Genomic DNA, 26,089 nt, shown 5'->3' with positions numbered 1-26,089 from the left:
ATTGATATGCATGCTCGAAGCTTATCAGGGCTACCATCAATTGCTGCTCGCCCGAGAGGATCAAGAGAAGGTCAGCTTCGTTACAACCGACGACACTTATTGCTACAATGTGATGTCGTTCGGACTGAAAAACGCGGGAGCAACTTACCAGCGCTTGATGAACAAAGTGTTCAAGGAGCAGATCGGAAGAAATTTGGAAGTGTACATGGATGATATTCTCATCAAGTCCGTCCGAGCGGCCGATCTCTTGAAAGACATGGAAGAGACTTTCCGGACGCTGAGACAGTATGGAGTTAAGCTGAACCCTCAGAAGTGTCTGTTCGGAGCAAAAGGTGGGCGTTTCTTGGGCTACATAGTGACCAAGCGGGGCATCGAGGCAAATCCCAGCAAGGTGAAAGCATTACAAGATATGCCGCCCCCAAGAAATCTACGGGAAGTGCAGCGCTTGACCGGGCGGATAACAGTACTGTCCAGATTCATCTCAAAGACAGCCGACCGGAGCCTCCCGTTTTTCAAAATCTTGCTCAAGGCTACCAAGTTCCATTGGGATGAAGAATGCGATCGGGCATTCGAAGAGCTGAAGACGTACTTGAACTCTCTGCCTGTGCTAGCCAAGCCAGCTGTGGGTGAGCCACTCTGTATTTACTTGTCTTCAACTGATCAAGCAGTGGGCTCGGCATTAGTGAGGGCGAGCAGAGAAGAGCCCGTGTATTTCTTAAGTCATATTTTAAAAGACGCTGAATCTCGCTACACTGGGCTTGAGAAGCTGGCCTTTGCTTTGGTCCTCGCCGCTCAGAGACTTCGCCCTTATTTCTTGGCGCATACTGTCATCGTCCGAACGAATAGCCCTTTGGGAAGAGTGTTGTTGAACCCAGAGGCGTCCGGACGGCTCATCAAATGGACCACGGAGTTGAGCGAATTCGACATTCAATATCAACCCCGTTCAGCGATAAAGGCGCAGTCCTTGGCAGATTTTGTCACAGAAGTACAGAAACCAGAGCCCGAAGCTGTGTGGAAAATATTTGTGGATGGATCGTCCACTCGGCTCGGGAGCGGGATTGGTGTAGTATTGCCATCTCCACACGAAGAACGGATGCATCTATCCGTACGGCTGGACTACAGAGCCACAAATAAGGAAGCGGAGTACGAAGCCCTCATAGCCGGCCTGCAGGCAGCCCGACATGTAGGAGCCGGTCGGGTGACAATTCATTCGGACTCCCAGCTGGCCGCTCAGCAACTCTCAGGCACTTTTGAGATTAACAACGCTCGGCTCAAGCTCTACGCTGAAGCCTTTGAAAAGCTCAAGGCCAACTTCAGAGAGGTTATTATCCAGAAGATACCCCGAGCGGAGAACCAGGCTGCAGATGAGTTAGCCAAACTTGCAAGCTCAATATCGCCGGTCGTCATACAACAGCCAATTGAGCAAGTATCTATGGTGGCGCATATCGACCGGATGGAGGGCCTCACTTTCCCGAATGACTGGAGGACAACCATTATGGAGTTCCTCCGCTCGGGTGCTACACAGTCCGATCGGGATAAAGCCCAGCTACTGAGGAGGAGAGCCGACCGTTTCACACTCATTGGAGATCAACTTTACAAGAAGGCTTTCTCCCGCCCGCTTTTGAAATGTGTGAGCTCGGAAGACGCGGCGTACATCCTCCAAGAAGTGCATCAAGGATCGTGCAGAGGGCATCCTGGCGGACGATCGCTGGCTAAGAAGATCCTGTTGGTCGGATACTTTTGGCCAACCCTGCAAGCAGACGCCGCTCGGACCGTCGTGACGTGCCTTTCCTGTCAGAAGTATCACAACTTCTCCCACCGACCGACGGAGGAAATGAAAGCAGCTACCGTGTCCTGTCCGTTCTACCAATGGGGAATGGATATTGTGGGTCCGTTTCCTATGGCGACCGGGCAGCGGAAATTTCTACTAGTGGCGGTCGACTATTTTTCCAAATGGGTGGAGGCCGAGCCGCTAGCCAAGATCACCGAGCAGATGGTCAAGAAGTTTATCTGGCAGCATATAATTTGTCAGTTCGGCATCCCTCGCCGGCTCGTATCTGATAACGGACGACAGTTCGTAGGGAAGAAGCTCGAAGAATGGTGTGAAAGTTATGGCATTGAGCAACACTTTACTTCCGTGGCGTATCCCCAGAGCAACGGCCAAGCGGAAGTAGCCAATCGGGAGATTCTTCGCATTCTTCGGGCTCGGCTCGACCACATGGGAGGAAGCTGGGTGGACGAGCTGCCGGGCATCTTGTGGGCTATCCGCACGACCCCAAAAGAAGGAACAGGCGTCACGCCATTCCATTTGGTGTATGGTGGCGAAGCGGTGATCCCGGTTGAAGTTGGTGTCGAGTCCGTCCGGATCCAGAATTATGATGATGATAACGCCGAGCGGAGGAACATGGAGCTGGATTTGGTTGATGAGGAGCGAGGCAAGGCGTCCGTCCGGCTGATGGCGTACCGGCAAAGAATGAAGCAAAACTACAACCAGCGCGTGATCCCTAGAGCGTTCCAAGTTGGCGATCTAGTCTGGAAGAAAGTAAAGCCGGTCGGCGACGTCGGCAAGCTGGATGCTCCTTGGGCGGGCCCCTTCAAAGTCATCGAAAAGCTCCGCTCGGGTGCTTATTATTTGGAGGATGAAGACGGATGGCGGCTAGATAGACCATGGAGCGCGAATCATCTCCAGCCGTACCGAGCTGGGTGAGACGTGCGCTGATGTGATTTTTCATATGTTTTGGTCACCTATGTCCTTGTAATGCAAGAAGCAAAAATGATAAATGACAAATAGCTTAGCCGAACGGCAGTGTTAAAATTAGCATTAAAGGCCGTCGAGCTCCGACGTTAAAAATCGAGAGACGAACCGGGGTCTATAAATCCTTCGACCGGAAGACCGTCGAGCTCGGATGTTAAAAATCGAGAGACGAACCGGCGTCTATAAACCCTCCGGCCGGAAGACCGTCGAGCTCCGACGTTAAAAATCGAGAGACGAACCGGCGTCTATAAATCCTCCGGCCGGAAGACCGTCGAGCTCCGACGTTAAAACTCGAGAGACGAACTGGCGTCTATAAACCCTCCGGCCGGAAGACCGTTGAGCTCCGACGTTAAAAATCGAGAGACGAACCGGCGTCTATAAACCCTCCGACCGTTAGACCGTCGAGCTTCGACGTTAAAAATCGAGAGATGAACCGGCGTCTATAAACCCTCTGGCCGGAAGACCGTCGAGCTCCGACGTTAAAAATCGAGAGACGAACCGGCGTCTATAAACCCTCCGGCCGGAAGACCGTCGAGCTCCGACGTTAAAATCGAGAGCGAACCGGCGTCTATAAACCCTCTGGGAGACCGTCGAGCTCCGACGTTAAAAATCGAGAGGCGAACCGGCGTCTATAAACCCCGGCGGAAGACCGCCGAGCTCCGGCGTTAAAAATCGAGGGCCGATCGGCTTTATAAACTACCCTTGGGAAGACCGTCGAGCTCCGGCGTTAAAAATCGAGAGCGGACCGGCGTCTATAAACCCTCGGCGGAAGACCGTCGAGCTCAGGTTAAAAATCGAGACGAACCAACGTCTATAAACCCTCTGGCGGAAGACCGTCGAGCTCCGGCGTTAAAATCAAGAGATGAACCGGCGTCTATAAATCCTCCGGCGGAAGACCATCGAGCTCCGGCGTTAAAAATCGAACGAGACGGTGTCTATAAACCCTCCGTGGGAAGGCGGTTGGCCAAGCGTTAAAATTGAGAGACGAACCGGCGTCTATAAATCCTCCGGCCGGAAGACCGTCGAGCTCCGACGTTAAAAATCGAGAGACGAACCGGCGTCTATAAATCCTCCGGCCGGAAGACCGTCGAGCTCCGACGTTAAAAATCGAGAGACGAACCGGCGTCTATAAACCCTCCGGCCGGAAGACCGTCGAGCTCCGACGTTAAAAATCGAGAGACGAACCGGCGTCTATAAACCCTCCGGCCGGAAGACCGTCGAGCTCCGACGTTAAAAATTGAGAGACGAACCGGCGTTTATAAACCCTCCGACCGGAAGACCGTCGAGCTCCGACGTTAAAAATCGAGAGACGAACCGGCGTCTATAAATCCTCCGGCCGGAAGACCGTCGAGCTCCGACGTTAAAAATCGAGAGACGAACTGGCGTCTATAAACCCTCCGGCCGGAAGACCGTCGAGCTCCGACGTTAAAAATCGAGAGACGAATCGTCGTCCATAAACCCTCCGACCGGACGAAGGCAATAAAGAGGACTTGTGAACAAGTACCCAAAGGTATTCGCCGTCAATATCGTCCGATCGCCTGTACGTTCCGCTCAGCCTATTACCCAAAGGTACTTCATCAACATCCTGCGAACAACCTCTTCTGTCGAAGCAGGACATATTCAGCCGAGTGGAAAAGTTACGCAAAATACTTCGTAAAAAGCCCTTTCGAACACAAGAAAGGTGTGATAAGAGGCGAGCGGACAACATACATATTGACTAGCAAAAGGACAAAGCAAGCAAAAGGATATTATATTGAAGAAACTAAAGCCGAGCGGCCAAATTACAAAAAAAGGATAGTCTTTGGCCAAGCGGTCGAATTACATGTAAAACTTCTATTCTAAGTAATCGTAAAGATCCTTCGGGATGTTGTCGAGGAGCGCCACTTGATCTGCGGCCGGGATGAGAGCAGAGTCGGGAAGAAGACCCTTGGACTTCAAATATGTTGTGGTGGCGGTCATAGCAAGGTCAAAGGCAGTGTACATCCGCTCGCAAACTTTCTCCGAAAATTCGGGCGAGCGGATGTAATTCTGTCTCAGGGCGGCGACCCGGCTTGTCTCGGCCTCTTGATATTCTTTAAAGGCCGCTTGGGAGGCAGCGAGGGACTCCTGCAAAGTTTTAAGCTCGTCCTTTTGCTTATTCGCCTCTGCCGAGCGGGCCACCTTCTCGCCGGCTAGTTGATCCATCAGCTCTTTAACTTTCTGCTCCAAGCCCCGAGCCTCGACATTCTTTTTCTCCAGATCGGAGATAGATGTGTTCTTCCGAGTGGTGGCTAGGCTTATCTTTTGGTCGAGCGTCTTGGCTTGCCGCTCGAGCTCGACCAAGGTATAAGCTTGATCGGCTGTTTTCTTCTGCTCGGCCGCCAACAAGTCTTGGGCCTTCTTCAGCTCCTTCTGCAGATTGGTGTATGAAGGGCCTTGGGAGCCGGACGGACCGCCCGTAGCCTTCAGCCTCTTGAGCTCTTCATCCACCATCGCCAGGCGATTGGAGACAGTTATCTCTTCTACCCATCTCTGCAATTGGCGAAATCATTAATAAGCCGATCGGAAATATCGCATAAAAGATCTAAAAGAAAATACACTTACCCCGGTGACCTCTTGCATATGGCTGTTGGCTAGGTTACCGAGAGGGATCATCGCGACGCGCGCCCGAGCGTTGGCCCACATCTCTGCTAGGGGCCCCTTCAGGGTGATTGTGTGCTCAGGCGCAGTTGGCCGCTCGGACTCGGGTAAAATCTCCTCGGTGGGGAGATGCAGGGTGACCCTAACAGTGCGGCCGTGACCGGGGGTCGTCCGAGTGGAGGATGGAAGAGGATCGGAGGCCGGCGCCGAAAATTGAGATAAAATTGTTGAACGCTGGACTCGGCGAGAAGCGGGCTGAAGGATGCTGACGGGAACGGCCTCGAGAGGGTCCGCCGACGCGTCCAATTGAGATGGGGTCCGGTCGGACAAAATAGCCTCGACCTATGGAGGCTTGCCACGAGCGCTTGCAGTGACCCGGGCGGACGGCTGAACCGCGGACGTGGCTGACCGAAGGGGAGTCTCCACTCGGCGCCTCTTTTGTTGGGGAGGCCGCTCTTCTTCCAGAACGGAGCCTTCCTCCCGAGCGGAAGGCTCTTGGCTAACAGTTGCGCCAGCCACTGGCTCTGGGAGAGAAGTCTGAGCGGCCGACTCCCCAGCATTTGTCCCGCTCTCTTCTTCATTAGAGACGACCGGCTGGATGCCGAGCGTCTCCATTTCTTTGGCCGCCGCGGCCTCGAGCGCCGCCGCCTTCCTCTTCAAAATACCAGCCATCACCGACTCCATGACAATATTAACTGCAAAGGAAAAAGGAGAAAATTAGTTAGCAATCAAAGTAAAGGTACGAGTAAAAGTCTTACCGAAGCCGCTCGGGAGGGGGGTTCTGATCGGACTCAGGCCGAATATGTACATAACCCCTTCTGGAAGGAATTTTTGGATGTCAAACCGCAGACTGGCAAGCATGTTGGCGGCATGAAGATAATCCGGCCGGGTCTTGAATCTTTTGAGTTCTGGGGAGAGAGGATTTCCGACCTGCCATTGGGTTCGGAAGGTAGCCCGCGCGGGAAGGCGAATATAAAAGTAGAATTCTTTCCAATGCTTATTGGAAGAAGGAAGTTTATTAAAGAAAACTAAGCCGGGCCGAGCCTGGAACATGTAAGTGCCCGGCTCTGACTGTTTAGGGTAATAGAAATAATAGAAGACCTCCGGTCGGAGGGGAATGTTATGGATCTTGAATAAGACGACAACGCCGCAGAGGAGGCGGAAGGTATTGGGGACTAGGCTTCCGAGCGGAATGCCGAAAAAGTTGCAAACTTCTACAAAGAAGGGATGGATCGAAAATCGCAGACCGGCTGTAAACTGGTCGCGGAAAACACAGAAAGCTCCGCGCGGCGGTTTGTGTGGCCAAGCGGAATCTGTGGGTAGGATGATTTCAAGGTCGGAGGGGATGTTAAAACTATTAATCAGAACATCGGCGTCGCGCCGATCGAAGCGCGACTCCATGGTAGTATACCATGGGCCGAGGGTTTGGTCTTGGGACGGAGGGGAATGGGCCATTGTCCGAACGGACGGAATCAAAAAAGGCAAAGAAAGGTAAAAAGAAGACAGCAAACGAAACGAGGCCCCGAGGATCGAAACTCGGGAAAGAAGTGCAAAGAAAACAAAAAAACCAAAGAGAAAGAAGCAGAACCTTACAACGAGGAGGAGGATCGAGGGAAAAACATAGAAGATCGCCGGAAACAGGAGAGCAAGGGGCACGCAAAAGCAGAAATGCGGCGAAGGCAGAGGAGGCGAAGGCTTTATAGGGTTTAGCCCGAGCGGCCTCCACCGTCGGATTAAGGTCGCGAGAACCGGAGCACGCATCACACCGTCCATTTCAAATTGCCTCGGTCTCGTCGCCTGCGATGCCACCGCCGTACGCTGACGGCAGTAATGCCACGTGGCATTCCGCCACGGGAGAGCATTTAATGTGCGCCTTAACGAGGCGCAGAGCGCGTGCTTGGCCTTAATGACGGAGATTGGTGCAATTTCCAAGGAGATCCGAGGGATGGTGGCGTTGACTGAGGCCGTAGTTATCGCCACATCTGCCGAGCGGAGGATGATTTCTCAAAAGAGCCGCTCGATGAAACAATCGTCCAGTCAGTCGGACTAATCGCCTCCCTCGACTAGACTTGAAGGGGAGGCAAGTGATCCGGCAATAAGAATGGGGACCCCCTTTAGCAGAGTCAACGCCACGTGGAGGTTGAAAGGTAAAAGGCCAACCAGAAGCTTGGCCAAGCGGATAAAGATTAGGGCGATAGGCCGAATGTTCCGAGCGGAAGCAAAGACACCCCGGCGGGGAGTCGGGGTTCCGACGCTCATGTTGAACAGAGTCGTATGGCCGAGCGGGTAACCCGCTCGGTCGAAGGCATAAAGTAGCAACACTGCGAACAGTCCACACAACATAAGACCGGTCGGACGCGAGGGAACTGCCGACCGGTCGGACGCTCTGCATAGGGTAAAAAGAGAAAGGACAAGGGAACATCTTCTGACAGCAGGTATGTTCGACGAGGAGGCCATACGCAGTATCTTATGGCAGAGGGTTCCCCTGTCCCATCAGAGATGTGCTTGGACTGCAGCAGTATGGTGTAAGGTAAACTTTTCTGACAAGCCCATATTGAGTTATGGGCTGAGGACACGTATTCGCCTCGGTATGTGTGCGTGAGCCCCTTCCCAGCTCTATATAAGGAGCCTCACACTTCGCCTGAGGTACGCATTCTCTGATATTGAGAGCTACTTCTTTGTTGTCCACTTGCCTGACTTGAGCGTCGGAGGGTCGTCACCGGGAACCCCTTCCCAGCCCGACTTCTTTGCAGGTTCGCCGGAGCACCGTATGACCGGTCAGAGATCTACGTCAGCAACAAGGAGAGCGCCACGTGCCCAGCGTCCATTGATTCAGCGATTCAGACAGGATCACATGCCATGTGATATACCAGACTGGTTATATACCATACCTGACCTATGTACCTAGATCATATTATTTGATCCATGTATTTGGTACATGCTTTTATGGAGGTAGATAGAATCAGGATATTTCTATGCTTAGTGTCATGCATCATTATGCATGATTGCATGCTAAGCGATTGACAGCTCCGTTATTGTTGAGCACATCGCCAGTTACATGGATCTACACACACAACCACTCATGAGTTAGTGGTTTTTATTTAGGCAGGATGTGTTGCAGTAGGTTGCTCTATTTGGCTCCGTTGGTCCGCTCATGGGTAGTGTGACGCAGCGTGGTAGCCGACAGGGATCCCTCCTCTGGATTGTCTCAGGGAGATGAGAGCATTGCGCTCCCCCACTTATGATTTGGGGTAGGAGGATAGGTTTACTCCGACAGCATCCCGTCCATTTGGCCACTCATCAGGAGCAGTGACGACAGAGTGCACGGTTGTCACAGCCCTACCCACTCGATCTCGCCGTCATGTGTGAGATGACTGATTGGCGTTAGGGGTGACCAGGACATGTCATTGGCATCATATGCATGATGCATTTATTGCTTGTGTTTGCTGTATATTGGATGGATGCATTTGATTGACATGCATACAGGATTATGATACTACTCGGTCTGATGACCTTGCTTTTTACTTATATCTAGGTCCTGGTTAGTACAGATACTCCTTTACCTTACAGTTTTTCATATGATATTTATTCAGGATACTGTACGCATATTTATTACTGCTGGTTATTATTTACTATGCATGTCAACTAGGTATCCATTGAGTGTTGGAATCGCCACCCTTTATTTCCATATCAGGTTACGGTTGTCCGAAGGAGTTCCAGTCGCTAGTCCCCCACCACTTCGCGTTGCAACGAGTTCGTACATTTTGGTTTATGTTATTATCTATGTTATTTAGACTTGTATCTTTTGGCACTTGGATCTTGTACGATCTCTTATTATCGATGGGTTTTCGTTTGGATGTATGCTGGTGATTTGTGTTTTATGGGTGCAGTTGAGTAGGATACCAGATTTGTGTTTTATGGGTGTAGTTGAGTAGAATATTTGAAATGATTATCTTATTGTTGCTTAGGTTAAGGTTTTACTATTAAACTGCGTGGGTGTTTGCTTATTTTTATTGTTATTATTCCGGCCGTGTTGGCCGAGTTATATGTGGCCCTAACGGCATTGTAGAAAGTTTTATATTATCACCCGTATAGGGGAGATGCTATCAAAATTTCTTCTGGCAGGGACTACCTGGGGTGTGTCAGAGGAAGCATGCTCGAACTAGTAAGGGTTTAAAGTCTCTGATTCCCCTTAAGGAAGCTAGGTCGGTCACTCCTTAAGGTCCCCGATTGACTATCGCTGAGCCAAGGAAGTACACTCGAACTAGTAAGGGTTTAAAGTCTCCAGTTCCCCTTAAGGAAGCCAGGCCGGTCACTCCTTATGTCACGACCCGACCCCTCAGCCCCTTGGGCGGCCCAACTGGTGGCCCATTTGGAAAACCCTTGGCGGTCCCTTGGGCAGCCCACTGGCGGCCCAACTGGCGACCCCTTAGGTCGTCGATCGATGACCCTCGGCCGTGCCGTTACTCACTAGGTCTTCCCACCCCTGGCCAGTGGATTTTTGCCTTCCCCAGGATTCAAACTCTAGACCTTCAGGCTAAGTACTAGAGTTTATGAATCCTGGTAGCCAAGTGAGCGCCGCTCACTTGGCTACCAAGATTCATAAACTCTAGTACTTAGCCCGGAGGTCAAGAGTTCGAATCTGGGAAGGCAAAAATCCACGGCCATGGGTGGGAAGAAGGGGCCAGGTCGTTACAATAAAAGGCGTCTTTTTATTGTAACGACCCGACCCGTCGGCCCCTTGGGTGGCCCAACTGGCGGCCCATTTGGCGACCCCTTGGCGGTCCCTTGGGTGACCCAACTGGCGACCCCTTATGTCGTCGACCGACGACCCTCGACCGTGTCGTTACTCACTAGGTCTTCCCACCCCTGGCCAGTGGATTTTTTCCTTCCCCAGGACTTGAACTCTAGACCTCCAGGCTAAGTACTAGAATTTATGAATCTTGGTAGTCAAGTGAGCGCCACTCACTTGGCTACCAGGATTCATAAACTCTAGTACTTAGCCTGGAGGTCTAGAGTTCGAATCCTGGGGAAGGTAAAATTCCACTGGCCATGGGTGGGAAGTCCTAGTGAGTAACGACACGGCCGAGGGTCGTCGGTCTACGACATAAGGAGCCGCCAGTTGGGCGGCCCAAGGGACCGCCAAGGGGCCGTCAAATGGGTCGCGGTTGGGCCACCCAAGGGGCCGGGTCATTACACCTTAAGGTCCCCGATTGACTATCGTTGAGCGGAGGAAACACACTCGAACTAGTAAGGGTTTAAAGTCTCCGGTTCCCCTTAAGGAAGTCAGGTCGGTCACTCCTTAAGATCCCCGATCGACTATCGCTGAGCAGAAGAATCACGCTCGAACTAGTAAGAGTTTAAAGTCTCTAGTTCTCCTTAAGGAAGCCAGGCCGGTCACTTCTTATGGTCCCTGATCGACTATCTCTGAGCGTTGGAAGCACGCTTGAAAGGAGAATCGCTTAGCTTATTCAAGTAAATGCGTGTATTGGTTAAAGAGTAGATGCCTACATTTTTTCATTATATCCAAAAATTAAATGGAATATATGGACAAATTACATGCATACTTGTTAGGCTCTATATGGTTACAAGTGATTTGCACTCCAAGGCCTATCGAGATTCCTTCCTTCTGAGTCCTGGAGATAGTAAGAGCCTGAAGCCAGCTTCTGTACAACTTTATATGGTCCTCCCCGTTGAAGTGCCAATTTAATAACATCTCCAACAGGTTTAATACGTTTCCACACTAATCCCCTACTTGAAAGAATCAGGGGATAACTCTTCTGTTATAATTTTGTCTCATTCTTTACTGGTATGATGTAAGGCAAGTTGCTGCCTTGTCACGGGCTTCTTCTATCAAATCTAATTCTGTAAGACGTCGTCCTACATTATCTTCGTCATATAACTATCTTCGATCAGATTCCACCCCAACCTCAATTGGGATTACTGCTTCTCCCCCATACACTAACTAGAGTGGAGTTATCCCTGTAGCCTTTCGAGGGGTGGTGCGGTAAGCCCATAACACACTGGGTAATTCATCTACCCAACTACCACCAACGTGATCTAATTTAGTCTTAAGTTCTCTGATAATTTCTCTGTTGGTTACTTCTGCTTGCCCATTACTCTGTGAGTATGCCACAGAGGTGAATGCCTGTGTAATGCCATATCCCGCACACCATTCTCCAATTTTTTATCCCTGGAATTATCTTCCATTATCAGAAACTAATTTATGGGGAATACCAAATCTGTAAATAATGTAAAATGCCAAAAAAGGGCAAAGAACTATAAGGAAAATTTTTAAAATTTTTAGAAATTTTCTGAGAATTTTTCAGAGACCGTATGATGTAGATTACGGGGATAAATATGGGCTATGGGAAAGTCTATTTAAGCTACCTTATTTAAGCGAGGAAATTCTTAATTTTTTTTATTATTTATTTTTCTTTTTCTATTTCTTTTTCTATTTCTCTTTCCTTCTTTTCTCTCCCGAGCCCAAACCCTTTTCTTCCTCCCTCTCGCGATGCCTAGCAACTCCGATCCCTCTTCCTCTCCTCCCCAACTCGACGGCCACCCGATCATCTTCCCTAACCCATCGCCGCCTCGCGACGCCTCGCCTTCTCCCTGCATACAAGACCCCTCAGCCAAAGAAGCCTCGAGCTGAGTCCTCCCATTCTTCTCCTCCCCTGCCGCGTGCTCTAGGTTTTTCCCCTCTCCCTCTCTTCTGCCAACGTCGCCGACGCCCTCTCGCAGTCCTCCTCTGCCTCCCGATCTCCGCCCGAACCCAGTCGTGATCGTCCTCATTGCATCGCCTGAGGAGCACGTCGTCGATCTCGACGGTACTGACGGAGTCCAGGCCATCTTCGGACAAGTGATTGCTTCTCCGGTGGTTTCTGCACCGATCGATGACTGCTCGATACCTAGGGCACGGTGGGGAACTGGATGCACGTCATCCCCAGCCGATCTTAGTCCTTTCTCAAAGCTATTCACAGAGCAATCCATGCCTCCCTTCTTGCTGAATTGGACTGTGCGACACCATCTAGAAGTGATCGTTAGAGGGGAAGGTGTCGGATCATCCTATTGTTGTTTTCTTCCCTGATCAAATTCTTGGCTCCTCTTTCTTGCGATTGATTGGAGTCTCGGATAAGAGATGTTGGGGATCAGTGTGGTGAGTGATGTTCCATGTGTTGAGTTTCAGCAAATTTCTGCTTACTAGTAAGACTTGGACTGATTCCGAATAGAATTTATAGATGTATAGGTGTTCTTGGTAGCTGTCGACAGAAGCTTATAAGGCTGTAAGTAAAGAATAAATTGTTACTAGAATTGTTTTAGGTTTAAATTCAAATCTAATTAGAAGGTGGAACGATTAGGGTTAATGAAGCTAACCCTAATTGATCAATGAATTAGATTTAGTTGGAGATTTGATTTAGCTAATTAATTTATGTAATTAGCTAAATCTGTATATCATGCATTGCAGGACTTTGATTCGAGACGACATCTCGACGTGGGATCTATTTCGGATACCATCTCCATTTTAAGGTGGGTACCTTGACTTATCTTACGATATTGTCATTTGATATGTATAGTAGTTTTTAACGAGTAGTAATGATTATGTTCATATCTGCATCAGTATGTCACTACTAGATACATGTCGCATGCATGTTAACTTGGTATCCGCTGAGGAGTTGACTCACCCCGTTGATATTACCATTTCAGGTTGATGCTGTCGGGAGGTTCCAGTCGGTAGTCCCTCATCACTGTGTCGCGACGATTTTTGGTTTACGGACTTGGGTTCCTTGTTTGTGTTGATATACTATGTTGATTTATATACCTGTGATGTTGGATTGTACTCGAGGATTTTATTGACTTCTGATCTATTGCATTTGTTTTTCCGCTGTGTTGTTTTCTTTATTGTGTTTTGCGTTTTCCGTTGTGTAGTGGAGTAGGTGGTTTTTAAATATAAACTGTGTAGTTTTTTAGTTATATTTTATTATTATTATTCCGGCCGTGTTGGCCGAGGTATATGTGGCCCAAAGGGTTTTATAGTAAAGTCTCATTTTGTTACCCGTACAGGGGAGATGCTGTCGAAATTTCTTCTGACAGGGACTACCTGGGATGTGACAATTTATTTGGTATCAGGGCCAGGTTTCCGATACATGTCGTTTCGTCTTTTGGGCTTTTCGAGATAATCTGATACCAATATTTTTAGTATCAAAGCGAAATTTTGCATGACTCCGATGCTTGCTTTCCGGGATTTGGATTTTCGAGGTTATTCGGAGTTGTACGGATTTCCGTTGATTTTCTCATTTCGAAGTTCCAAGGTCATAATTGGGGATTGGACAGCGACGGAACATCTCTAGACGACAAATAGGTAAAATATTAATTTTTATAATTTTGATACTTATAGTAATATCTGGGACATAATTTAACAGATATGAGGCGAAATGTGCGTGCTTCGAGACGTGGTGCAGGACGTCCACGCAAGAGGACATTGGAATCACTGGCGACGGAGTCGCCAGAGACATCTGTTGGGGTCAAGCTGCCGGTCAGGGATAGACTCCGCATGGTACTGCGTGCACGTCAGGTTCTCAGACTCCGATGGTTTCAAAGGTACCTACCCCGATCGTACTCGTCATACCCACTCCTACGGTATTCACAGTGCCACCAGCGGTGCCACCTACGGCATATCCGGCACCTCCTCCAGCTGTGCTTGCGGCATATTCGGTACCTCCTCCAGTAGTACCTACTGCTACGTACCCGACACACGCACCAGTAGCACCAGTTACACCTACCGTACCTCCAGTCGCGCCCACCTATATCACCCTACAGTGTCACTAGCGGCACCTGCCCCAGCTTAGCAGCAGCACCGGGGATACCTCCCCAGGCCTATCCAGTGGTACCACCTGTAGTACCAACTACAGTGGTTCCGCCAGTTCCCGCAGTAGCCCTACTCACCTGATTGATATAGTTGCGGCACGAGCTCGGATCCCAGCTTTGGCAGAGTCGATGAAAAGTCGATTAACCCTCTTTCGTAGAGAGACCGATCCGAGTGTGGCCCAGTCCTGGATAGAGACCATGGAGAGGACCTTCTTCTATATGGCTTGCTCCGAGTGGGAGAAAGCAAAGCTGGGTACTTTCCATTTATGGTACGAGGTCGATATCTGGTGGGATACGCAGCGTTCCATCATAGGTGAGCAGAATATCACCTGGGCGAGATTTAGAGAGGATTTTGAGAGCCAGTACTTTCAATAGTCGTATTAGATGACCTGCCGTTAGGATTTTTTGAGTCTTCGTTAGAACAATCGTACAGTGACGGAGTACAATGCTGAGTTTAATCGGCTGGCAAGAGTTTATCCAGAATTAGTTGTTGAGGACTGATCTCGTATGCTTCAATTTGTTCAAGGACTAGATAGACATCTGTAAATAAAGATTGCCGATTTTGGGAATTCGACTTACATAGAGGCATTGGACAGAGCCCTTATGATTGAGTCAGCTCACTAGAGAGCATATCCGGACAAGAAAAAGAAGCAGACTAATTGGACATCAGGACAGATTCAGCAGCTATAGGCTACAGGACAGTAGCAGAGTGGTTGCAGTCGGCCAGGGCAGAGTTCTTATGGGGCATCTAGTCGGCCTCAGAAGTCAGGGCGATCTTCATCAGGACATTTTCGATCTCCTGAGTAGAACCAGAAATAGCCTGCCAATGACATTCATTGCACCAGATACGGGGTTAGAGACCACATCACCTTAGCCTACGGCCTGAGACAGTCAGTTTGCTATTACTGCAAACAGCCCGGACACCTGAGCCAAAATTGTTCGCTAAAGGCTCAGCATATGGCTTTCAGAGTTGTTGTTCATGAGGGATAACACAGTCAGTCAGGGACTCGGCGAGGAGGGCGGAGAGCCCAATCTTCGCATAGCTAGCAGAGGACAGCTCCCCCTGCAGCAGTTGCATATGACATGCATGGACAGGTGCACTCCAGGGACCTCATAGTACCATAGAGCTTTGTTCTGGGACCACAATATCTGACTCAGGGGCAGTATCAACTGCAGTCCCAGTCACTGGTTCAGTACCAGTCACAGCCTCAGTCCTTAGTATAATATCAGCCACAGCCACAGCCACTAGTCTAGTACCAGTCACAGCCCCAGCCGCTGGTCCAATATCAGTTGCAGTCCTCATATCCATCTTTAGCACAATATCCGACACCGACTCAATGGCAGCTCAGACTCAGGCGCAACATCCTTTGGCAGCACTACCACCTCCATCACCGCCAGAGACTGGACGTATTCACGCGGTTACCAGATAGGATACGCAGTGGGGCGATGGATCTATTTTCTGCGGTATGGTTTTACTTTATGCATTATCCGCTGATATGTTGATAAATACTGGTAGCTCGTATTCTTTTATTTCTCGTGCCTTCATGAGGGATATAGGTAGACTACCTACTCTTAGACCGCAGTGACTGACCGTCTCCCTATCGTTCGATGATACATTGGACGCCACTTAGGAGGTCAGAGGTTGCCCGTTAGATTTTGGCAATATGATACTCATGGTTGATTTTCTAGTACTGGAAATGGTCGAATTCGATATTATCCTTGGCATGGATTGGCTGTCTGCATACCAGTCCATGGTTGATTTCTAGACGAGGGTGGTCACATTCCGACTTCCGAACTAACCCTCGTGGGATTTCACTGGCATCAGGGACAATGGCATATCGATCATTTCTGCGATACAGGCTTAGAAGTTGCTGTCAGGGATTTTTTTTGTCTTTGATTAATACTGATGACAGTAGTAGTACTCAGCTCTCAGACGTTCTAGAGGTTCGAGAGTATCCGGATGTATTTCCAGATGAGTTACCAGGCTTGCCTCCCAGAAGGCAAGTGGAGTTTGCTATTGAGCTGATTCCGAGGACCGCACCAGCATCAAAAGCTCCTTACCGTATGACACCGAAAGAGTTGGACGAACTAAAGGTCCAACTCCAGGAGTTATTGGACAGGGGATTTATTTATCCTAGTGTATCTCCGTGAGGGTTCTCCGATATTGTTTGTCAAGAAAAAGGATGATACTCTGAGATTGTGCATCGATTACAGATAACTGAATATAGTGACCGTCAGAAATAAGTACCCCTTACCACGGATCAAGGATTTGTTTGATCAGCTCAGAGGTACTTTAGTATATTCTAAGATTGATCTACAGTCTGGATATCATCAGCTGAGAGTTAAAGAATCTGATATTTAGAAGACAGCATTCCGTACAAGATACGGGCATTCTGAATTTTTGGTAATGCTATTTGGGCTTACCAATGTTCCAACGGTATTAATGGATTTGATGAACCGCATCATTCTGGAGTATCTAGATCAGTTCGTTGTTGTCTTCATCGACGACATTTTGATCTACTCACGTTCCGAGGAGGAGCATGCACAGCATCTTCGCATAGTCTTGGAGACTCTTCGACGACATCGTCTATACACGAAGTTCAGCAAGTGTGCTTTTTGGCTACCCTCAGTTGGTTTTATGGGACACATGATATCTAGCCGAGGTATTTCAGTAGACCCTAAGAAGATCGAGGCTATCACCAGTTGGGAACAACCAAAATCAGTTCAGGAGATCTGTAGTTTCTTGGGACTGGTTGGATATTACAGATGTTTCGTCGAGGGTTTCTCGTGTATCGCTATGCCACTGACATGCCTGACCAGGAAAGGAGTGAAGTTCAGATGGTCTGAGGCTTGCGAGACCAGTTTTTAGGAGTTGAAGTGGAGATTAGTATCGACACTAGTTTTGATTTTACCTTATGGAGAGGACGTATTCATACTCTACACCGACGCTTCTCTTCAGGGTTTGGGCGCTGTCTTGATGCAGCACGGTTGGATAGTCTCCTATACTTCCCGTCAGTTGAAGGAGCATGAGAAGAACTACTCAGTACATGATTTGGAGCTAGACGCCATTATATTTGCCTTGAAGATTTGGCGACATCACCTTTATGGTATTACTTTTGATATTCTAACTGATTATAAGAGTTTCAAATACCTTTTCACTCAGAAGGAACTTAATCTCCGACAGAGGAGATGGATGGAGTTCCTGAAGGATTATGACTGTACTATTAGCTACCACCCGGGGAAAGCTAATGTGGTTGTCGATGCACTTAGTAGGAAGTCTAGAGGGACTTTGGCTTGCCACCGAGTTGTGGTCACAGACTTGATTCAGGGTTTCTCTGAGTTGGGCCTTAAGGAGCAGGGACAGACAGAGCAGGATATTCTGGTTATCATGGTTGCTCATTCGTCGATCAGGATGAGGATCCGAGAAGCCCAGGCTAGTGATCAACACTTACAATCCATTGGCAGCCAGATAGTTTCAGGGCAGCAGACAGAGTTTACCCGAGATGACGCAGGTATTATATATTTCTGAGGTTGATTATGCGTACCTTCATCTCACCCGGTCAGGGAGGAGTTACTTCAGGAGGCTCATCACTCTCGATTTGCTATCTACCCAGGCATGACCCGTATGTATCGAGACTTGATGCGTTCTTATTGGTGGAACGGCATGAAGAAAGACATCGCGGAATTTGTAGCTAGATCTCTTGTCTGTTAGCAGGTGAAGTCTGAGCACCAGAGACCTGCCAGATTACTTCAGAGGATTCCGATTCCAGAGTGAAATGGGATCACATCACTATGGATTTTGTGGTGGGATTGCCTAGTACCCGACGAGGCCATGACGCGATTTGGGTGATCGTTGATCGATTAACCAAATCTGTGTACTTCTTAGTGATCCGGAAGACCGATTATCTGGATCGATTGGAAGACATATACTATCGAGGGATCATCATATTACATTATGTTCCCTTGAGTATTATATCGGATAGAGACCCACGGTTCACACCCCGGTTCTGGCAGAGTCTACAGCAGGCCTTGGGCACACAGCTCCGATTCAACACAACTTTCCATCCGCAGACAGATGGTCAGTCAGAGCAGACCATTTAGACTCTAGAGGACTTGCTGAGGTCTTGCATTTTGGATTTTGGAGGCAGCTGGGAGGATCATTTGCCATTAGTTGAGTTCGCCTAAAACAATAACTATAATTTAGCTATCCAGATGGCACTGTTTGAAGCATTGTATGGTAGGCCTTGCCGGACACCCACCCTCTGGGAAGAGGTTGGGGAGGCCCAGCTACTAGGACTGCAGAGAGCTCAGCAGGAGGTAGAGTTGGTCCGTACTATTAGAAGGAGGATGTCCGAGGTACAGGATCGCCAGAAGAGTTATGCTGATCGGAGACGCATACCCCTAGAGTTCTCTACTGGCGACCATGTATTCCTGAGAGTTTCACCCATGAATGGGGTGAAGAGATTTGGCCTCCAAGATAAGCTAGCTCCATGATACATTGGGCCTTTCCAGATCTTGGAGAAGATTGGAGCAGTAGCTTATTGCCTGAAGCTACCACTGGCTCTGGCAGACATTCACGATGTATTCCACGTGTCTATGCTGAGGAGATACGTAGCCGACCCAGCACATGTGCTGTTAGATATACTCATTCCCATTCAGCTTGACGTTACCTACGAGGAGGTTTCGATACAAATTTTGTACCAAAAGGAGCGTCAGTTGTGGAACCCGGCTGGTTAAAGTCAGATGGCAGCATCATTCCGACGAGGAGGCTACCTGAGAGCTCGAGGATACAATCTGAGCTTGATACCCCCATCTTTTCACTTGAGGTATGTGGGTTAATTTCCGTTCAACATTTATACTATTTATTTATTGCTAGTACTTGTTGATGGTAGATAACGAAATTTGGAGACCAAATTTTTATTAGTGGGGGAGAGTCTAAAATATCGAAAAGGGCGAATAACCATAAGGAAATTTTCCAAAATTTTTAGAAATTTTCTGGAAATTTTTCGGAGACCGTATGGTGTAGGTTACGGGGATAAATATGGGCTACGGGAAAGCCTGTTTAAGCTACCCCATTTAAGCGAGGAAATGTTTGATTTTTCTTATTATTTTTTTTTCTATTTCTTTTTCCTTCTTTTCTCTCCCGAGTCCAAACCTTTTTTTTCCTCCCTCTCGCGATGCCGAGTAGCGTCGATCCCTCTTCCTCTCCTCCCCAACTCGACGACCACCCGATCATCTTCCCTAACCCGTCGCAGCTTCACGACGCGTAGCCTTCTCCCCGTATACAAGACCCCTCAGCCAAGGAAGCCTCGAGCCGAGTCCTCCCATTCTTCTCCTCCCCTGCCCCGTGCTCTAGGTTTTTCCCCTCTCCCTCTCTTCTGCCGACACCGCTGACGCCCTCTCCGCAGTCCTCCTTTGCCTCCCAATCTCTTCCCTTCTCCTGATCTCCGCCCGAACACAGTCGCGATCGTCCTCATTGCGTCGCCTGAGGAGCACGTCGTTAGATCCCAACGGTACCGACGGAGTCCAGGCCATCTTCGGACCAGTGATTGCTTCTCCGATGGTTTCTGCGCCGATCGACAACTGCTCAGTAGCTAGGGCACGATGGGGGACTGGATGCACGTCGTCCCCAGCCGATCTTAGTCCTTTCTCAAAGTTGTTCACAGAGCGATCTGTGCCTCCCTTCTTGCTGAATTGGACTGTGCGACACCATCTAGAAGTGATCGTTAGAGGGGAAGGTGTCGGATCATCCTATTGTTGTTTTCTTCCCTGATCAAATTCTTGGCTCCGCTTTCTTGCGATTGATTGGAGTCTCGGATAAGAGATGTTGGGGATCAGTGAGGTGAGTGATGTTCCATGTGTTGAGTTTCATCAAATTTCTGCTTACTGGTAAGACTTGGACTGATTCTGAATAGAATTTATAGATGTATAGGTGTTCTTGGTAGCTGTCGGCAGAGGCTTATAAGGTTGTAAGTAAAGAATAAATTGTTACTAGAATTGTTTTAGGTTTAAATTTGAATCTAATTAGAAGGTGGAACGATTAGGGTTAATGAAGCTAACCTTAGTTGATCAATAGATTATATTTAGTTGGGGATTTGATTTAACTAATTAATTTATGTAATTAGCTAAATCTGTATATCATGCATTGCAGGACTTTGATTTGAGACGACATCTCGACGTGGGATGTATTTTGGATACGATCTCCATTTTGAGGTGGGTACCTTAACTTATCTTATGATATTATCATTTGATATGCATAGTAGTTTTTAATGAGTAGTAATGATTATGTTCATATCTACATCGGTATGTCACTACTAGATACCTGACACATACATGTCAACTTGGTATCCGCTGAGGAGTTGACTCATCCCATTGATATTACCATTTTAGGTTGATGCTGTCGGGAGGTTCCAGTCGCTAATTCCCCATCACTTCGTGTCGCGACGATTTTTGGTTTACGAACTTCGGTTCCTTGTTTGTGTTGATATACTATGTTGATATATATACTTGTGATGTTGGATTGTACTCGAGGATTTTATCGACTTCTGGTCTACTGCATTTATTTTTTCGCTGCGTTGTTTTCTCTGTTGTGTTTTACGTTTTCCGTTATGTAGTGGAGTAGGTGGTTTTTAAATATAAACTGCATGGTTGTTTAGTTGTATTTTATTATTATTGTTCTGGCCATGTTGGCCGAGGTATATGTGGTCCAGAGGGTTTTGTAGTAAAGTCTTTGATTGTCACCCATATAGGGGAGATACTGCCAAAATTTCTTCTAGCAGGGACTACCTGGGGCGTGACAAATAATGTATTGCCACAAGAATTTGATAACCGCATTTTCAGTAATCTTGCTAATGGTTCAGCTTCCACCTATTTTGAGAAGTAATCCACATCTACCAATTGAAACCTTCTCTGGGTCGTTGCCAAGGGGAATGAACCCACTATATCCATTCCCCATTGGTCAAAAGGGCAAGAAATTATAGAGGTTTTCAATAGTTGAGTAGGATTATGTGAGATATTTTGATGCTTCTGACAGGACATCCACATTCTCACGAGTTGTGATGTGTCTTCTTGTAAAGTAGGAAAAAAAATACCGGGCCAGTAATATTTTATGATATAGAGATCTTCCCCCAATATGACTACCACATGAACTTTGATGAACTTCCTGTAGAATATATTGTATGTCTTCTGGTCCAATGCATTTGAGCGAGGGACTAGAGAAAGCCCTCTTGTAGAGGTGATCCCCTATCAGAGTATATCGAGTGGCTTTCTTCTTAAAAACTCTGGCTTGTTTCATATTTACAGGTAAGACACCCTGTTGTAAAAATAATATGATTGGTGCTCTCCAGTCACCTTATATTTCTGTGTCAGCATGCCTTTCAATACAAGACACTAACACTGTCTATTCTACCAGCCGGTCTAAATTCCAAGGTACTATTGCTGATGTAAGATTTGACAATTCATCAGTCACTTGATTCTCTGATCGAGGAATTTTTTGTATATTCACTTCCTGGAATATAGCTTTCAGTTTATCAAATGCTTCTACATATAACCTGAGTCGATCATTACTGATTTCAAAGTTACCTGTCAACTGTTGTACTGTCAACTGTGAATCAGAATAAATCCATACTCATGTAGCTCCCACATGCTGAGCTGCCTGTAAACCAGCTATCAATGCTTCATATTCTGCTTCATTGTTAGTGACCCTATAATTCAGTCGGACAGAAAGTTGAACTCGATCTTCCCTCGGAGATATGAGAAGAATACCAATTCCACTACCTTGTCTGGTAGAAGATCCATCCACATAAACTTTCCAAGTCCCCTCTTCTTCTGGACTTTACACCTCTGTTATGAAATCCGCCATAGCTTGTGCCTTAATGGTCGAACGAGGTTGATACTGTATGTCGTATTCACTGAGTTCAGTTATCCATTTGATTAATTACCCAGATACTTCAGGATTGACAAGCACTCGACCGAGAGTACTATTAGTTAGTACTTGATTGTGTGCGACAAGAAGTAAGGACGTAATCTTCTAGATGTCAGGACCAATGCATAAGCTAATTTCTCGAGTGTAGTATACCTACACTCGGCTCCTTTCAATAGATGACTTGAAAAATACACTGGTTGTTGTTCCTTACCCTCCTGCCTCACCAGTACTGAGCCTACAGCTTGCTCATTTGTTGAAAGATAGACCCACAAATTTTCTCCTACTATAGGCTTAGCTAATACAGGTAGGGTTGACAAATAGTCCTTTAACTCCTGAAATGCTTTATCACATTCCTCATTCCACTAGAATTTAATAGCCTTCCAGAGTATCTTGAAGAAATGGAAACTTCGGTCGGCCGATCTAGAAATAAAACGAGACAGGGCAGTGATTCGTCTAGTCAACCTTTAAGCCTCTTTCATATTGAGTGGAGGCTCCATATCCTAGATTGCTTGAAACTTGGTAGGGTTAGCTTCTATCCCTCGCTCGGTCACCATATAGCCCAGGAACTTGCCACTCCTGACCCCAAATAAACATTTGTAGAGATTGAGTTTAAGTCCGTACTGCCGCAGAGTGTTGCACGTCTCTTCTATATCCTTGCATAGGTCACTAGCCTGAAGAGATTTAATCAATATGTCATTTACATAAACTTCCATATTTCTTCTAATTTGTTGTCTGAAGACCTTGTTCATGAGCCTTTGATAAGTTTCCCCTGCATTCTTTAGTCAGAAAGGCATAACATTATAACAATAAGTACCCTCAGCTGTTATAAAACTAACCTTTTCCTAGTCATCCTTGGCGAGAGGGACCTGATGATAGCCTTGATAGGCGTCCAGCATACATATATACTCACATCCGGCCGTAGAATCCACCACTTGGTCAATGCGAGGCAGATGATAATAATCTTTCGGGCAAGCTTTGTTGAGATCCCAAAAATCAATGCATATTCTCCACTTATTTCCCGGTTTAGATACCAGGACTACATTTGCCAGCCAGCAAGGGAATTATACTTCCCGAATATAGCCTACTTCTAGTAGTTTGTCTACCTCCTCTTTGATGATCTGGTTCTGTGATGTGCGTAAATATTATGATAGTTTATGCATGCTTTTACGCACATTCGCTTGCTTTATACGTACATATTCTTTGTATGATTGCCTCTTTTATCATGTATTCATCATATATACTCTTTTGCACAAATATTTGCTCTTTGTTTGGTTTTGTGTTGACAGGGACAACTTTCGGAACGAAAACAACGGTTGTCAACGCACCAGAGTGAGCCAAAGAATACGACCGTGCAAACCTTGGACGGTCGTGTGGCCATATAGGAGAGGAGAAGTGCACGTCTGTGCAACCCTTGCACAGCTGTGTGGCCAACCCAGAAGTAGAGCTGAGCATGGCCATGCATACTTGCACGACCATGCCCCCTATGACCGCGACCAGGCAGTACATGGCCGTGCAACCCTGCACGGCCATGTCCCCAGAGCTAAGACCCAGCATCACAAAACCGTGCCAATTGGCACGACCGTGCAGCGCACCCAGAGCCAAGAAAGGGCACGGTCGTGTACCATCCTTGCACGGCCGTGCCGCCGCGCCGTTCCCTAACCTATAAAAGGGGGTTTAACCCTTTTTCTGAGGGGGGGCGAGAGCTGGGAAGCGAGCCATCAATAGGAAGAGAACCACTCTGGTGCCATTTCATGCCGTCCAGGACGATCTTTCATCTCCACATCAACTCCAGAAGCAAAGGATTGGATCCGAAGACCACTCGTCGTCGTTGGATAAACATACTTCTTCTTTATCTCTTCATGTTGAGAATTTGTATGTTTATATATATCATGTATTCGGGTATTTTCCCGACGTCTATGGAGTAGAGTCTTTGTTCTAGGATGAGGGAGTAATTGTGGATTGGTTTTGATGTAAGACTCATACTATGTTTATATTCATTGAATGATTTCGCTTGCTTTGTTTCGATTACTCGATCTCTTTGTCGTGTTGATTGATTGTGTAGGAATTGCCAACCTCATAGAGGGAATACTTTAGATCATACACCCGAGGGGCCCTAGTGACAGGGGTAACCCGTTCACGGACATCTAGGGTACTTCCTTGAAAGGAGAGGCGACTCCTCCACAAGGAAGTAAGAGACCAAACTAAGCCTCTTAATTCTGTCTTTGATAACATCAATTAGAGTCATGTCCTTGTGATCTATCAAGGCGCCCTAGTGACAGGGGTTAATCGTAATAGGATTTCATAGGGATCGTCTTTGTTTGGTGCTTAATTTGGTGCTTAAGGATAGATGCTTTAGCTTCTGGCGAAAGTATGCTGATGGACAATGAGTATAGGATAGTATGTGATACATCAATACCACCACAATGAAACTGAACTCCTAGAACTCTTCATTAACCAGGTTGATTTCTTCTCGTTGCTAGTTCTCGTTTCTGCTTTCTAATCCCTTTTCTTAGATTACTTATAACCATCGATAGTGTAGTTAATCCTAAGTGTGTCAACACTAGTGCTTATAACCAGTCCATGTGGGTTCGACAATTTTATATATTACTGACGACGAATCCGTGCACTTGCGGAATCATAACATTATAGTCGACCCCAAAGTCTCTCTTCTTTTGTTTGACAGGCCGAGCATCAGGATAAACATGTAATGCATGTTTCATCACGAGTGGAGATACACTTGTGACCTCCTTGGGGGTCCATGCAAACACATCACTATTTTGAACCAAGCACTGTATCAGCTCGGTCTTGAGTGGAAGATACAGATCAGAGGCAACATAGGTCATAGCTTCTACTCACCCGACCTGTATCTGCACTTCTTCTTTCTCTTTATATATCAGGCCAGGCGGTCTCTCCTGGATAGCATTGACTTCCATCCTTTGAGCTTTGCGGGCAGTATTAGCCTCTGTCCGTATGATCTCCACATAACATTTCCGTGCTAATAATTGATCTCCGCGGACTTCTCCTACTTGATCATCAACGGGGAACTTCACCTTCTGGCAGAAAGTAGAAACTACCTCCTGAAACTCGTTCAAGGCCAGTCGACCCAATATGACATTATATGCGGAAGGTGCATCCACCACCATGAAATAAGACCTCCTGGTCCTCATTAGGGGCTCCTCCCCTAATTAAATAGCCAATTTTATTTGGTGGAGTGACTTCACTTCATTTCCCGTGAAACCATAAAGAGGAGTCACATGGGCTGGAGCTCGCTAGGATCTATCTGCAGTTAATCAAAGGCTTTTTTGAAGATAATATTAATAGAACTTCCAATATCAATGAAAGTACGAGAAATATTGTAATTAGCTATGATAGCCTTGATTATCAGCACATCATCATGAGGTACTTCTACCCCCTCCAGATCTTTAGGACCAAAACTAATCTCTGGTCCCGCTGCTTTTTTTGCGCTACACCCCACAACATGAATTTGTAACCGTCGAGCGTGCGATTTTCTCGCCCGATTTAAATCACCATCCGTAGGTCCTCCCGTGATCATATTTATATTACCTCGGGTGGCGTTACTTCGATTTTCCTCCTGCCGAGCCGTTGTCATCTCGGGATGCGTTGGTTCGGGCATTCTAGATGGCCCGCCCGGTAATTGCAGCGCCCCCTGTTGTTGCTCAGTCGCCCGATATTCCAGCTTGAGCAGACTATTTTACCTTTGATAGGTTTGTCAATTGGTAGATCGTCGGCGATACCGATTGTTATTTGTTCGCTGGTTCTTCAGGGTAAAATAATTTTCAGTGTAATGGGTACCTAACATATGGTAGGTTCACCACCTCCTTGGGACGTCTTGTGGCATTTCCACATGTTGAACTGCTTGGGGCCTATGCTCAGGCTGGCAATGTGGCAGAGGAACCACACGA

Source organism: Zingiber officinale, chromosome 5B, assembly GCF_018446385.1.
Source record: "Zingiber officinale cultivar Zhangliang chromosome 5B, Zo_v1.1, whole genome shotgun sequence".
Classification (NCBI taxonomy): Eukaryota; Viridiplantae; Streptophyta; class Magnoliopsida; order Zingiberales; family Zingiberaceae; genus Zingiber; species Zingiber officinale.
The sequence above is the reverse complement of the archived record's forward strand: the minus strand, read 5'-3'. Positions refer to the sequence as shown.